The sequence below is a fragment of the Cuculus canorus genome, chromosome 1 (genome assembly GCF_017976375.1).
Source record: "Cuculus canorus isolate bCucCan1 chromosome 1, bCucCan1.pri, whole genome shotgun sequence".
Lineage (NCBI taxonomy): Eukaryota > Metazoa > Chordata > Aves > Cuculiformes > Cuculidae > Cuculus > Cuculus canorus.
Genome location: NC_071401.1, coordinates 26924326 through 26934578, shown reverse-complemented (window position 1 = coordinate 26934578; position 10253 = coordinate 26924326).

The following is a 10253-nucleotide window of genomic DNA, read 5'->3' as shown; positions in this document are numbered from 1 at the left end:
CGCCTCGCTCTGCGCTGGAGGGAAAAAATCTAAGTATCTCCCGGGCAAACCCCTTTAGTCAATATCCAGTTTCATCCCTCGGAGGGGACGAGTCGCAGCAGTGGCTGAATGAAAGCTTCACGAGATTTCTGCCTTCTCGTGTCTGCAGTTAAAAGCATATTAAGAGCCTGTGAGCTTGCAGGGGTAACTTGTCTATTAAAATTCTTCATGGCAGGCTCTGACTTTTTATTCGTCTTCTCTCACAGCTGCTAAAATTCTTCTTACTGAAATGTGACCCACATTCTGTTTTAAAAAAGGTTTCTAACAATAGAAAAGTAAAAATTACTAAGGAGGGGCAGATTAAAAAGTTACCCAAGGCTGTTTGGGAGTGACTGTGTTAATTTGTCGTGCCTTCTTTTAAAACAATCTTTGAAGTTATCCTTCAGTAGCGGAGCAAAATTGTAGCATGTGATCTTGTTTTCTGTATGGAAAACTTGAATTTGGAATTTCACGTGTAGGCACAGTCAGTCACGTTTGCATATAAGTATTTCAACAAATAATTCAGCTTGGTTTGGAGTAGGGTGACATCAGGCGACATCAGTTCTACAACACTGGATTACTGTAGTTTGTGAGAGTTTTGTATTCCGTTACTGACATACCTGTTGAAAACCACAGAAATCTAGTGTGTTAAACAAACCTGTACTGAGTTATGGACTTGAATGCTGCTGCAGGAGGTTGTAATTTCATAGTTAGACATCTATTAAGGTTAACCAACACTAATACAATTTCCCTACCCTTATGAGGCATTCACCCTGGATTTCAGCAGGTTGATGTCTTATATTTAAACTTCAAAGGATGGTAATTCAGTAGAAAAACTTAAATCTCAAGACCAAGGATCTTCCATAGTTTCAGAAACATGGTCTCTTCTCGTCAGAGATGATAATATTCAGGATGGAGTGACTGGAATTGCCCAGGTTTAGTGTCAAGTCTCAGGTTTTAAAATAAATTAATAAAATAAAAAACAATGCCTCTCCCCCAAAAAAGCAAAACACCAAAACCGAACACAAATAACCCAGTGCAGAGATTTTAGGTAGCATTGGAGTGGCTTGAAGCATGGCCATGAATATTTTATCTTATTAAACAAGTGTGTACCACCTAAGTTTGATTCCAAATTTAGGCTGCAGTAAAATGAAGTTTTATAGAATCAATGTGCAGTAGAAATCTTCACATTTGTTTGCATCACACACATTCACATGGGAGAAAGATTTTCCTCTTTTCAAAATAAACTCTGTCTTGCACTGTTTGCTGTCCAAATCATGTGTGTATGTATATATATGCATGTGTGTGTGTAGAGAGACTTAGTGAAAAAGGATAATAAATCACTTACAAAGTCCATCTAGGTTTTTTTTTTGTTTTTCTAGCTGAAGAAAAAATAGAAAGTATCTAATAAAAAATGCACCATTTGTTGCAGATTTTAATATTCTTAGACTCTTGGAGGGATAGTGAGTAAACATGTACAGTTAGTATTTTTCCTTTAATGATATGTTTTGAACCACATTTGTAACAGAGCAATCTCTGTTAAGATGATTGCAATATGTGTTGGCAGTGTTTATCAAGAGATCATATCTGGAGCATCTCTTTTCATTGATAAAGAGAGTTAGAGAAATCTGATAGATGAAGGAATAGCTTTTGAAATACCAGTGTTGAGAGTAATGAGGAATGTCGTTGCAACAAATAATTTTTTCACGTGATTTAGCTTCTTAACTAGAAAAAAGAATCAAGAGAAAAGTAGTGAATGGATCCATCTCTGATGCAGAAATTTTCAGTGAGTACAGGGTCAGTTTCTTTGATCTGTATTATCTCCATCATCGAGCAGTAAATCTCCATGTAAAAACAGCAGAAGCCCTCTTTATTTTTACCTGTTGCTGTCCTGTCAAACAAGTCAATGAGCTCTTGTGCTACAGTCCCAGTACAAAGTGCAAGACGTGGGTTTCTTTTCACAGCACAACATAAAATAAAGAGTGCTCAAAACTATACAGTGGAAAAGAATTTTGAAAGAATTTTCCTTGAGTTGCTGACTGTTTTGCTTGTGCCAACACTTGCGTTCAAATCGTACTTCAAGAAAATTCACCTTGGCTAAATTTTAATCTAATGACATGGCTGTAAATCCAAAGCATTTACCTACCAATTTTCTCAGAAGTCAGTGTAACAAATAAGAATTGGGCCTGATAACAAGTCCATTGATCTTTTAAAATATTTTTTTGGTGAATAAAGTGACTGGTATTTGACCAGGGGAAAAAAGAGTCTACATAGCCTTGCATTAAAGCTTGCAGCTCTTTTACACTATTACAATATATTTCTGAGTCTAAATAGAAACAAATGCTTTGAGACAAAGAAGACCTGCTCATATAACAGAGTATTAATAAATAAAAGCACTCTCATTGAAATCTAGTGATGAATAATTCTTCTGAAATTTGTGAGATTTTAAGACCCTTGTTTATTTAAAACTGAATGCAAATTTATTCTTATTTTAAATGCAACATTTTCTGAAGGCATCTGGATTCTGCTCTGTATCGTGGATCACAGATTTGTATTCTTTATTGAAATCTGCACAACTCACAGTCCTTGTGTAAGACAAGCAGAAGTTTCACCAAACCCCCACACAGATTTATAGTTATCAAAGACTGCCCTCTGTTGATACAGTGTAATCTTAACATCTTAAATGTAGCAAAGCCTGATTTTTATTACTTTTTGTAGTTTTGTACTTAATGATGGGATGGATTCCAGAGGTGATCTTCAAATCAGTTAGTAAAAATGTAATGCTTTTGTGATTAAATACTGGGAAAGGAGACAAAATATGGCATACAAATGTCAGAGTTTTTAACATTTTCCAAATAGCATGAGTATTTCATAACTTAACAGTGTGAAAAGTTGTGCCATCTCTTGCCAATGTATATTAACTAACTTGCCAAGGAAATTAAGAGAGCAGAGGGAGAGGACGGAAACAGCAAGTGAGATTCATGGGAGCATTTGGATACTTACCGGTTGTATAAGAAGTTTTGCTGTTGCAATTCAACTCTGAAGGTCATGTAAAAGCAAGGTGTACAGTATCTATTAAGGCACAGAGAAAATTTTCTTCATTCACTATATGACAGGTGGTTTACTGTACAAACACCAAAGAACAAGCCTATATAATTAGTCTGCTGAAACAGAATGAAAATTTAAAAATGTTATATCAGCCAGATGGGAGACTGTCTCAGTTCCTTATCTGTAGCTGTACTTAAACAATAACCTTTCTGTTGCTTTCATACGCACTCTTTCTTCTCTTATTCCATTAGCGAACTATTACACAAGTGTTTTTTTATATAATAAATTATCAGGTACAGGTTTTTTTTGCTGAGGTATATGCAAGATTATTTCTAAACTGTAACGTTTAGTCATCCTTTTTCGGACAGATATCTCGAGAGGCAGAAAGCCGACTCAAGAATCCTCTCTCTTCTTCATGAGATGTCTTCTTTACCATCACACTCTATAAATGCGGCATTTTTCTTGAACCTGTTCTTCATTTCTTTCATGACTTCTGTTTCAGCCAAATATCTGTTTCCCTGCAGGCAGAGATGTTCCTGAGAAGTAAAGTGCCACTAAGTCTTGCATCCATAGTTTTTATTTCCCTTTGCCTCAAGTAAATCTTTCCCTTCTAGTGAGAAGAAACTTCACTGGCTTCTGTCAGGATAAGGTTTGATTCCTTGACTAGTGAAATTCTGCTAGAGTCTGCTCTCCAAATCATTTTCTGTTGACCCTGGGATAAGTATAATACTGGTTTCAACATTTTCATGTGCCAACAGTGAACATGACCACATGACCCAGTGTACATTCACTCTAAAACCAAATCCAAAATCACTCTCTGTCTTTCTAGAACTCTTCTTTGACATTCATCTTAGTACCTTATGATGTTTCTCCCACTGCTGCCCCAGTAGTTGGTTTCACCTGCCTAGCACTGCCCCCCGGCCTGCCCTCCATGTCTCTAGCACTACTTTTACTTCAAACTTGGCTGTTTGAAAATCTACTTTTCAAGTCAACCTTCTTCAAGCTCCTTCCCACTTTAGATCTCATCATAATCATCTCATCTCATTTTGTTTCAAAGCCAAAATACAACTTCTTGATCTCCTATTAACAATGAGAAAAGACTTTTCTTATTTACTAGAGTGGATAAGTCATTCCTTACCTATCGCTTCCTTACCTATGTTTTATGTCTTGCATTTGGACTCCAATGTTGAAGTTTTTTTACTGTGATTATTTAGTTTATAATGTTATATCACGACCATGATTTTTGTTCTTCTCAAAACAATTGCAACAATGCCCAGATGTATGTTACTATATTTTTAATATGTTTTGGATGGCTGATGGACTTGTGGAAGCAGGTAAGTTTGTGAGTGAGTAAGCTGAATTGTTGATAACAGTGCCGTAATTCTGCCGCTGACAGAATTAAATTTAGTAATAATATTTAGAATTATTTGAATTCATCTGAGCCAAGATGTTGATTTTTTTTCCTACTAACAGAACTCTTTTTTATCAACTAAGTATTGTTTATACACACCTATACTATAAACATGACATACTATGCATTTTGTATAGTGTATAATCATGTTCCATGACAAAGACTGTTATAGGTCTGGAACTTCAGTCAAACAAGCTGTCAGGTATCCCCAAATCAAATGATTCAGGACACTATGGTATGTTTTATAAAATGAAACAAATTCTTTTGAAGGATGATCCTGCCATCTCTGTGTTGACCTTGGATAACTATTAAAATTGCATATCAAAGGCTGAAGAAACTGTTGTTTAAGCACTTAAAATGCTCTTCACTGTAATTTTTTCTCTCCTGCTTTATGAGAGAAATTTTACCTAATCTTTGTAGCTTTAGTTGTCATAACAAAACCACCCCACACAGGCAGTTCCATCGTTTTAGAATTCAAACAGTATCACTGCCAAATACACATTTTACTGTGACTGTAAACTACTGGCCTTTGTGTTAGACAGCTACAGGCCAAAAAAGTAAATAAGAACTAAGCCTTAAGGTTATAAAGAGGACAAGAACCAGCAATCCCCCTCACTTTTTATATCCTGGTAGTGATGTCAACCACTTACTATGTTTCCTTTCTCCACAGAAATTTCCCTAAACTAGCCAATGTCAACTTTATTCCCGTTTTGCACACAGCTAGGGTGAATGCACAGATTCTGAGTCTGAGATTCAAGTCTGAGTCTCTTGGATCTGATACCGTGACTACTGCTCAAACAAAACGCATATTGTCTTCAACAAGTTTTGCCAAGATAAGAATCACAGGCAGCTTAAAATATGACAGATGAAGATTTTGTTAATGTGCAAGTCATGTGGATGTAGGTGATATACCAATTAAAATTAGGCATTCGTAACGTGGCAAGTTGAACTCCAGTCACTTCTGTAAATTTTTTTCTAATCAGTTCTCCAGACTTTTGTTCGTATTTAAATGACCCATCTCTCAGTGTCAGTGAAATAGGAGCTGTTCTGGAGCAACAACTGTAAAACATCTGAATCAAACTGATTTTACCTTACCAGTAATGCATAATGTATTTATCACAGGAAAAAAAAAAAAAAAATCTAACAGTTAACAAATAAGAATCACAATTTCAGGATACAGCTCATTTTAGAGACGAAATTTTTGAAGGCACAGATAAGTATTTGGTGCCCAACTTCATCTTTCAAGCGACATAGGTATTAACTGGAAGTCAGATCGCAGCTAGGACTTGTGTTTGGAAAAAGAAACGTGTAGCACTCCTGGGGGCCAAGTCTCTCAGAGAAAGGGGGCACCATGTGCTCATCACGGATTTGGGACATGGCAACGGTTTGCCTTTAAACAAAACCCCAAAACTTGGGAAAGGCAGTTTCAGATTTCCTAGCTCATATATATAAGTAGACTGTGAGAGGCAGAATATGACTGCCTAAGCTGAAAGATCTTTTGATCTGTTCCCCTTTTTAACCTAAATTTTGGTGTAAAATGAATTTACGTCATTTCAATAAGAAGGCAGTATTTCAAATATATGTTTAATAACCTTATGTGAAACCAGTGTTCTGTGTCATTCATCATCCCTTTGGACATAAAAAGACTGTTTTAAGGCCATTTACTTCAGGTGGCTGACTTAGAACATGTATCTTACTTTCTTCATTGACGGTATGTTAAACTAAGATATGTCAGCCCCAGAGGGAGGAGATTTCAATCACTTATTAGAATTGAGGAAATTTTGACAACTGTGAGACAGACACTATACCATAGAGAAACTCGTCCTATAATCAGTGAAGGGAGATGTTGGTTAGCGACATTTCATCCCTGTGAAAGATATTTGAGAAGTGCCCATGTCCTTTCATGCCTGCTATGGGGAGGCTTAAATTCCTGGTGTAGAGTAGGTACTTAACTCCTAGACTTTGAAAATTAGGTGTGATAAATGCCACTCAGGATTATCGGCAATTCAAAAGGCCTAAGCCTATTGGTTCCAGGACTTCTGGTTTTAAATCTTAAAAAAAATTAAATTAAATGCACTTCCATGAGTTCTGCCATTTCATATGTACCCATTTTCCTGAAGAAGCCAAATGTCTTCTTAAGCATCCTCAGTCTTACATGTGATGAAGCTCTTCTTAATGCTCTGACATGGAACAGAATCCAAATAGGTGTTACAGTATTTTAAAAAGCTGGTGTTGCGACCTTTGAGATTTCTGAGTGTCTTGGTAACAAGAAAGAAAAAAAATAATTAACTATCAGTTTCAAAACATTACCCACCATTGTGACATCCATCTATTATGTGGAAATTGTGATTGGAAAGCCAAATTAATCCACTGAAATCAAAGGCATTCCAATGGGAACATATTTCACCAAAAAGGCACACAATAAGGACCGACATTTAAGAAGTATTTTGCAGTAAGAGTTTCTGGACCTGCTTAAGGACAGAACAGACAACATGTGCAGCCACCTTCCTCACTCTTGAAAGCAGTTCGCTATAAAACTTCTTTTCCTTAAAAAAAACTATTTGCCATTAATAGCTCAATTTAGCAAACATCCTCATCAAATAATAAGGGATGGGGTCAGAGGCCACCAGTATCTGACCCACCATAAACATTTCTCTTGCTACAGCACATAAATCTGCAGATAAACAGGTAAATCAAGATCTTCACCAAGGGTTGTGCAATAGCATCTATCAAGATCTTGCCAATCGCCCTGGATAGCTGAATAAGTGTTTCTGGTCAGATTACCTTTGCAGTATTTATGGTATTTTCAACGGTATATTTAGAGAAGTAAAATTGGAACTTCATTTGTAAGACTTTCAGCTGGATGTTGGGTTATATGTGGTTAGTATACATGCTTGATCCACAGTGCACAGAGGTTTTTGATCTGGGTCACCATATCTCTATAAACAATGCTGGGACTTTTAAAGGGGATGGCTGCTTGAAATACAGCCTGTGATTACCCTATACCCAAATAAGCACCCTTGTATTTTTGCATTATTTCCACACATTGCAGATTTCCCTGTTACCATTTAAACCTTTGGTCTTTTGTCTGTGCTCAAATACCTTAAGACAATATATAACTTTTTTTTTCCTGTTTTAAATGGTCTATTCAGAGCCCATTATGGATTAAATCCCACACTGAAGGTCCAAATTAGCAGTAAACTCATCATATGTATACACAGCAGAATTCTTACACCTTTGGGTGTCTCATGTATTAAGTAATTTGAATTAAGCAAAATCTCCACAAAGCAAGTCACTGTTTCTGCATGTGGTATTCCAAACCAGTAATTTATAGGACTACCTTAATCTCTGTAATGTGTTACTCCCTATTACATGTCTAGGTTTAGTTTTGTGTTTCTGCCACTTACTAGCCTGATAAGAGGTCATCAGTGGACACAACACAGTGATGCCCAGAGCAGTCACTCTTAATTCAGAACCCATTTAAATGCCCAAGAAAGTTTACATTACTTTGTGTAATGAAATACTTTGGATTTGTTGAAGTTAAATTTCTTCTACCACTTTATTTTATCATATTTCTTAAGTCTGTAACTGGCTGGGAATTTTCGTATATATCTATGTCTGTGAATACACCAGGACTTCTCAGCCTCAGAAGTGAAGTTTTGAGCAGAGGAGCAAATATGTTTCTTTCTCATATCTGAAACTGGACAGTCTAGAATATTGTAAAACAATGAAAAGAGTTACATAGATACATAGTGTGAAAACACATAAAGCACATGTGTATGCTATCTAGTGAAAAAAATTCCCAAAGCATATACACAGATAACTGAATCCCTACAGATCTCTACAAAATAAAATGTCACAGATCATCCACTGTGACTTCATTGTTGCAATTGTTTTTGCATAAAGACATGAGGAACAAACAGTGAGCAATATGCCAGAGGATTGTGAGTCTTTATTGTTTGTTTGTTTCAAGGAAGAGCTAAGCCATTTGATATATGCAAATAAACTAGTAGGCAGAGTACCCTCTCAGGAAGCACTGGAGACAGGTTTCAGCCTTTTGACAGTCAAAGAGGATTTAAAATGTTTCTCCCTCTTACCTGACCTGCCAGGCTACAGAACAGTTTTGAAACGCCTTCTGTCCTTCCCGGTAAAGCTAGACTAGCAAAGGGCTCAATGAATGGAAGGACCTGTTACTATCCAATCTGACAACTAAAGACTTGATTCCCTTGACCTCAGCCTTGGAAATGAGACAAGTCACAGGAAGGAAAAAAATAAATAGGGAGTTTTTCTTACTGTTCACAAAAGAAATCAGTCCTTTTCAAATAAGTGCACTACTGCAGGAGAGCCCTGAATCTGAAATAAATGAAAGCATCTCATTAGACTTAACTTCAGATGTCTACAGTGAAGGTATTTCTGTACTCATCACTCCAGGCTCCTTTTGTTATCAGTGTAAAGCAAAGGTGCTTCAATTTGCATTTCATCTGTCCTGCCTTAGAGATCTACATTAGAATAAGATGAATAATGTTCTGTAAGGCTCACCATCTCAATTTACTACAAGAAAAGCCTGTGTGAGTAGATCAGATATAGCACAGGGATGAAAATAAACAGACACCTCTAAAAGAGTGTACTTTCCATCCTAAAGATGGGATCATTGAAGACATGAGGACTGCATTGCCCTTATCAACACCTAGCTATATACAATGGGGAACCTGAAAACATCACTTATATCAGATGCCCAATGTTTACATGTCTATGGTTATTTATCTTTTCTGCTATCTTCTATTAAGAGGGAACAATAGCACTTAATCTTTGAAGAGGGATAATATGATAGAAATCCTGAAGTGCCCTGAAATTACAGTAGTCAAAGTAAATATTTGGTATGAGAAGGAAAAATTGTTTTGGAGAGTAACTGGTGAAATATAGTGAAACAAAGTGTGCTTCATATTGTTCTTAATTTTGACTTTTTTACAGCACTGATAATTAGGTGCTATCATGTCTGAAATTTTTCCTATTACACACCATAAAAGCACATTCTCCGACTCAGTATGTTGAATATGGAGTGGGACAGTCTATCCTGTCTTGTCATAAATAATTGTCTGATAAACATATACCACGCACACACACAGAGGCATAACAGATAAACTAAGAAGCTGTCAGGAGCCAGGGCAGGTTAATTGTGCTGCCTGGTTTCTGGCATTAACACAGTCATCTAACTTAATAAGTTTACTCAGCTGTTAGGAAAGAAGCAAAAAGTTTCTCAGAATTAATAGTATCTCTGTTAGATCAACAACATACCGAAGTTAAATCTAACAAACTGTAAAAAATGGACTTAATAAACAGAAATATCATAATCACTGAAAGGCCAGAGATGAAGCTTGTCTACCTAGTTTAGCAAGGATGCATATAAAAAGGCAAGCTTGATATTCATAAAAGTACAATGATCCAAGTTAATTTTGCCTCTTATTTTGTCATTACTGAAAATGCTATGAGATTGCATCCTGACAATTTATAGAACTTTCCTTTTATACCTTTGAATATTCCTCTATTGCAATCTGCATTGTATTGCAGTGGAGATAGTTTATTTACTAGAAAATGCAGCAATATGGATCTCAACAGAAAATAATTTATCCTGCTTCTTGAGTAATTGAGAAAACGATCTCTCCCTACTCCTACATCTGTAATGATACTGGAACCACATGTTGTTTGTCAATCTCTACAATATCTCATTGACTGTAATGTACAGCAGAGAAAAAGCACAGACCAAGCATCACAGTTA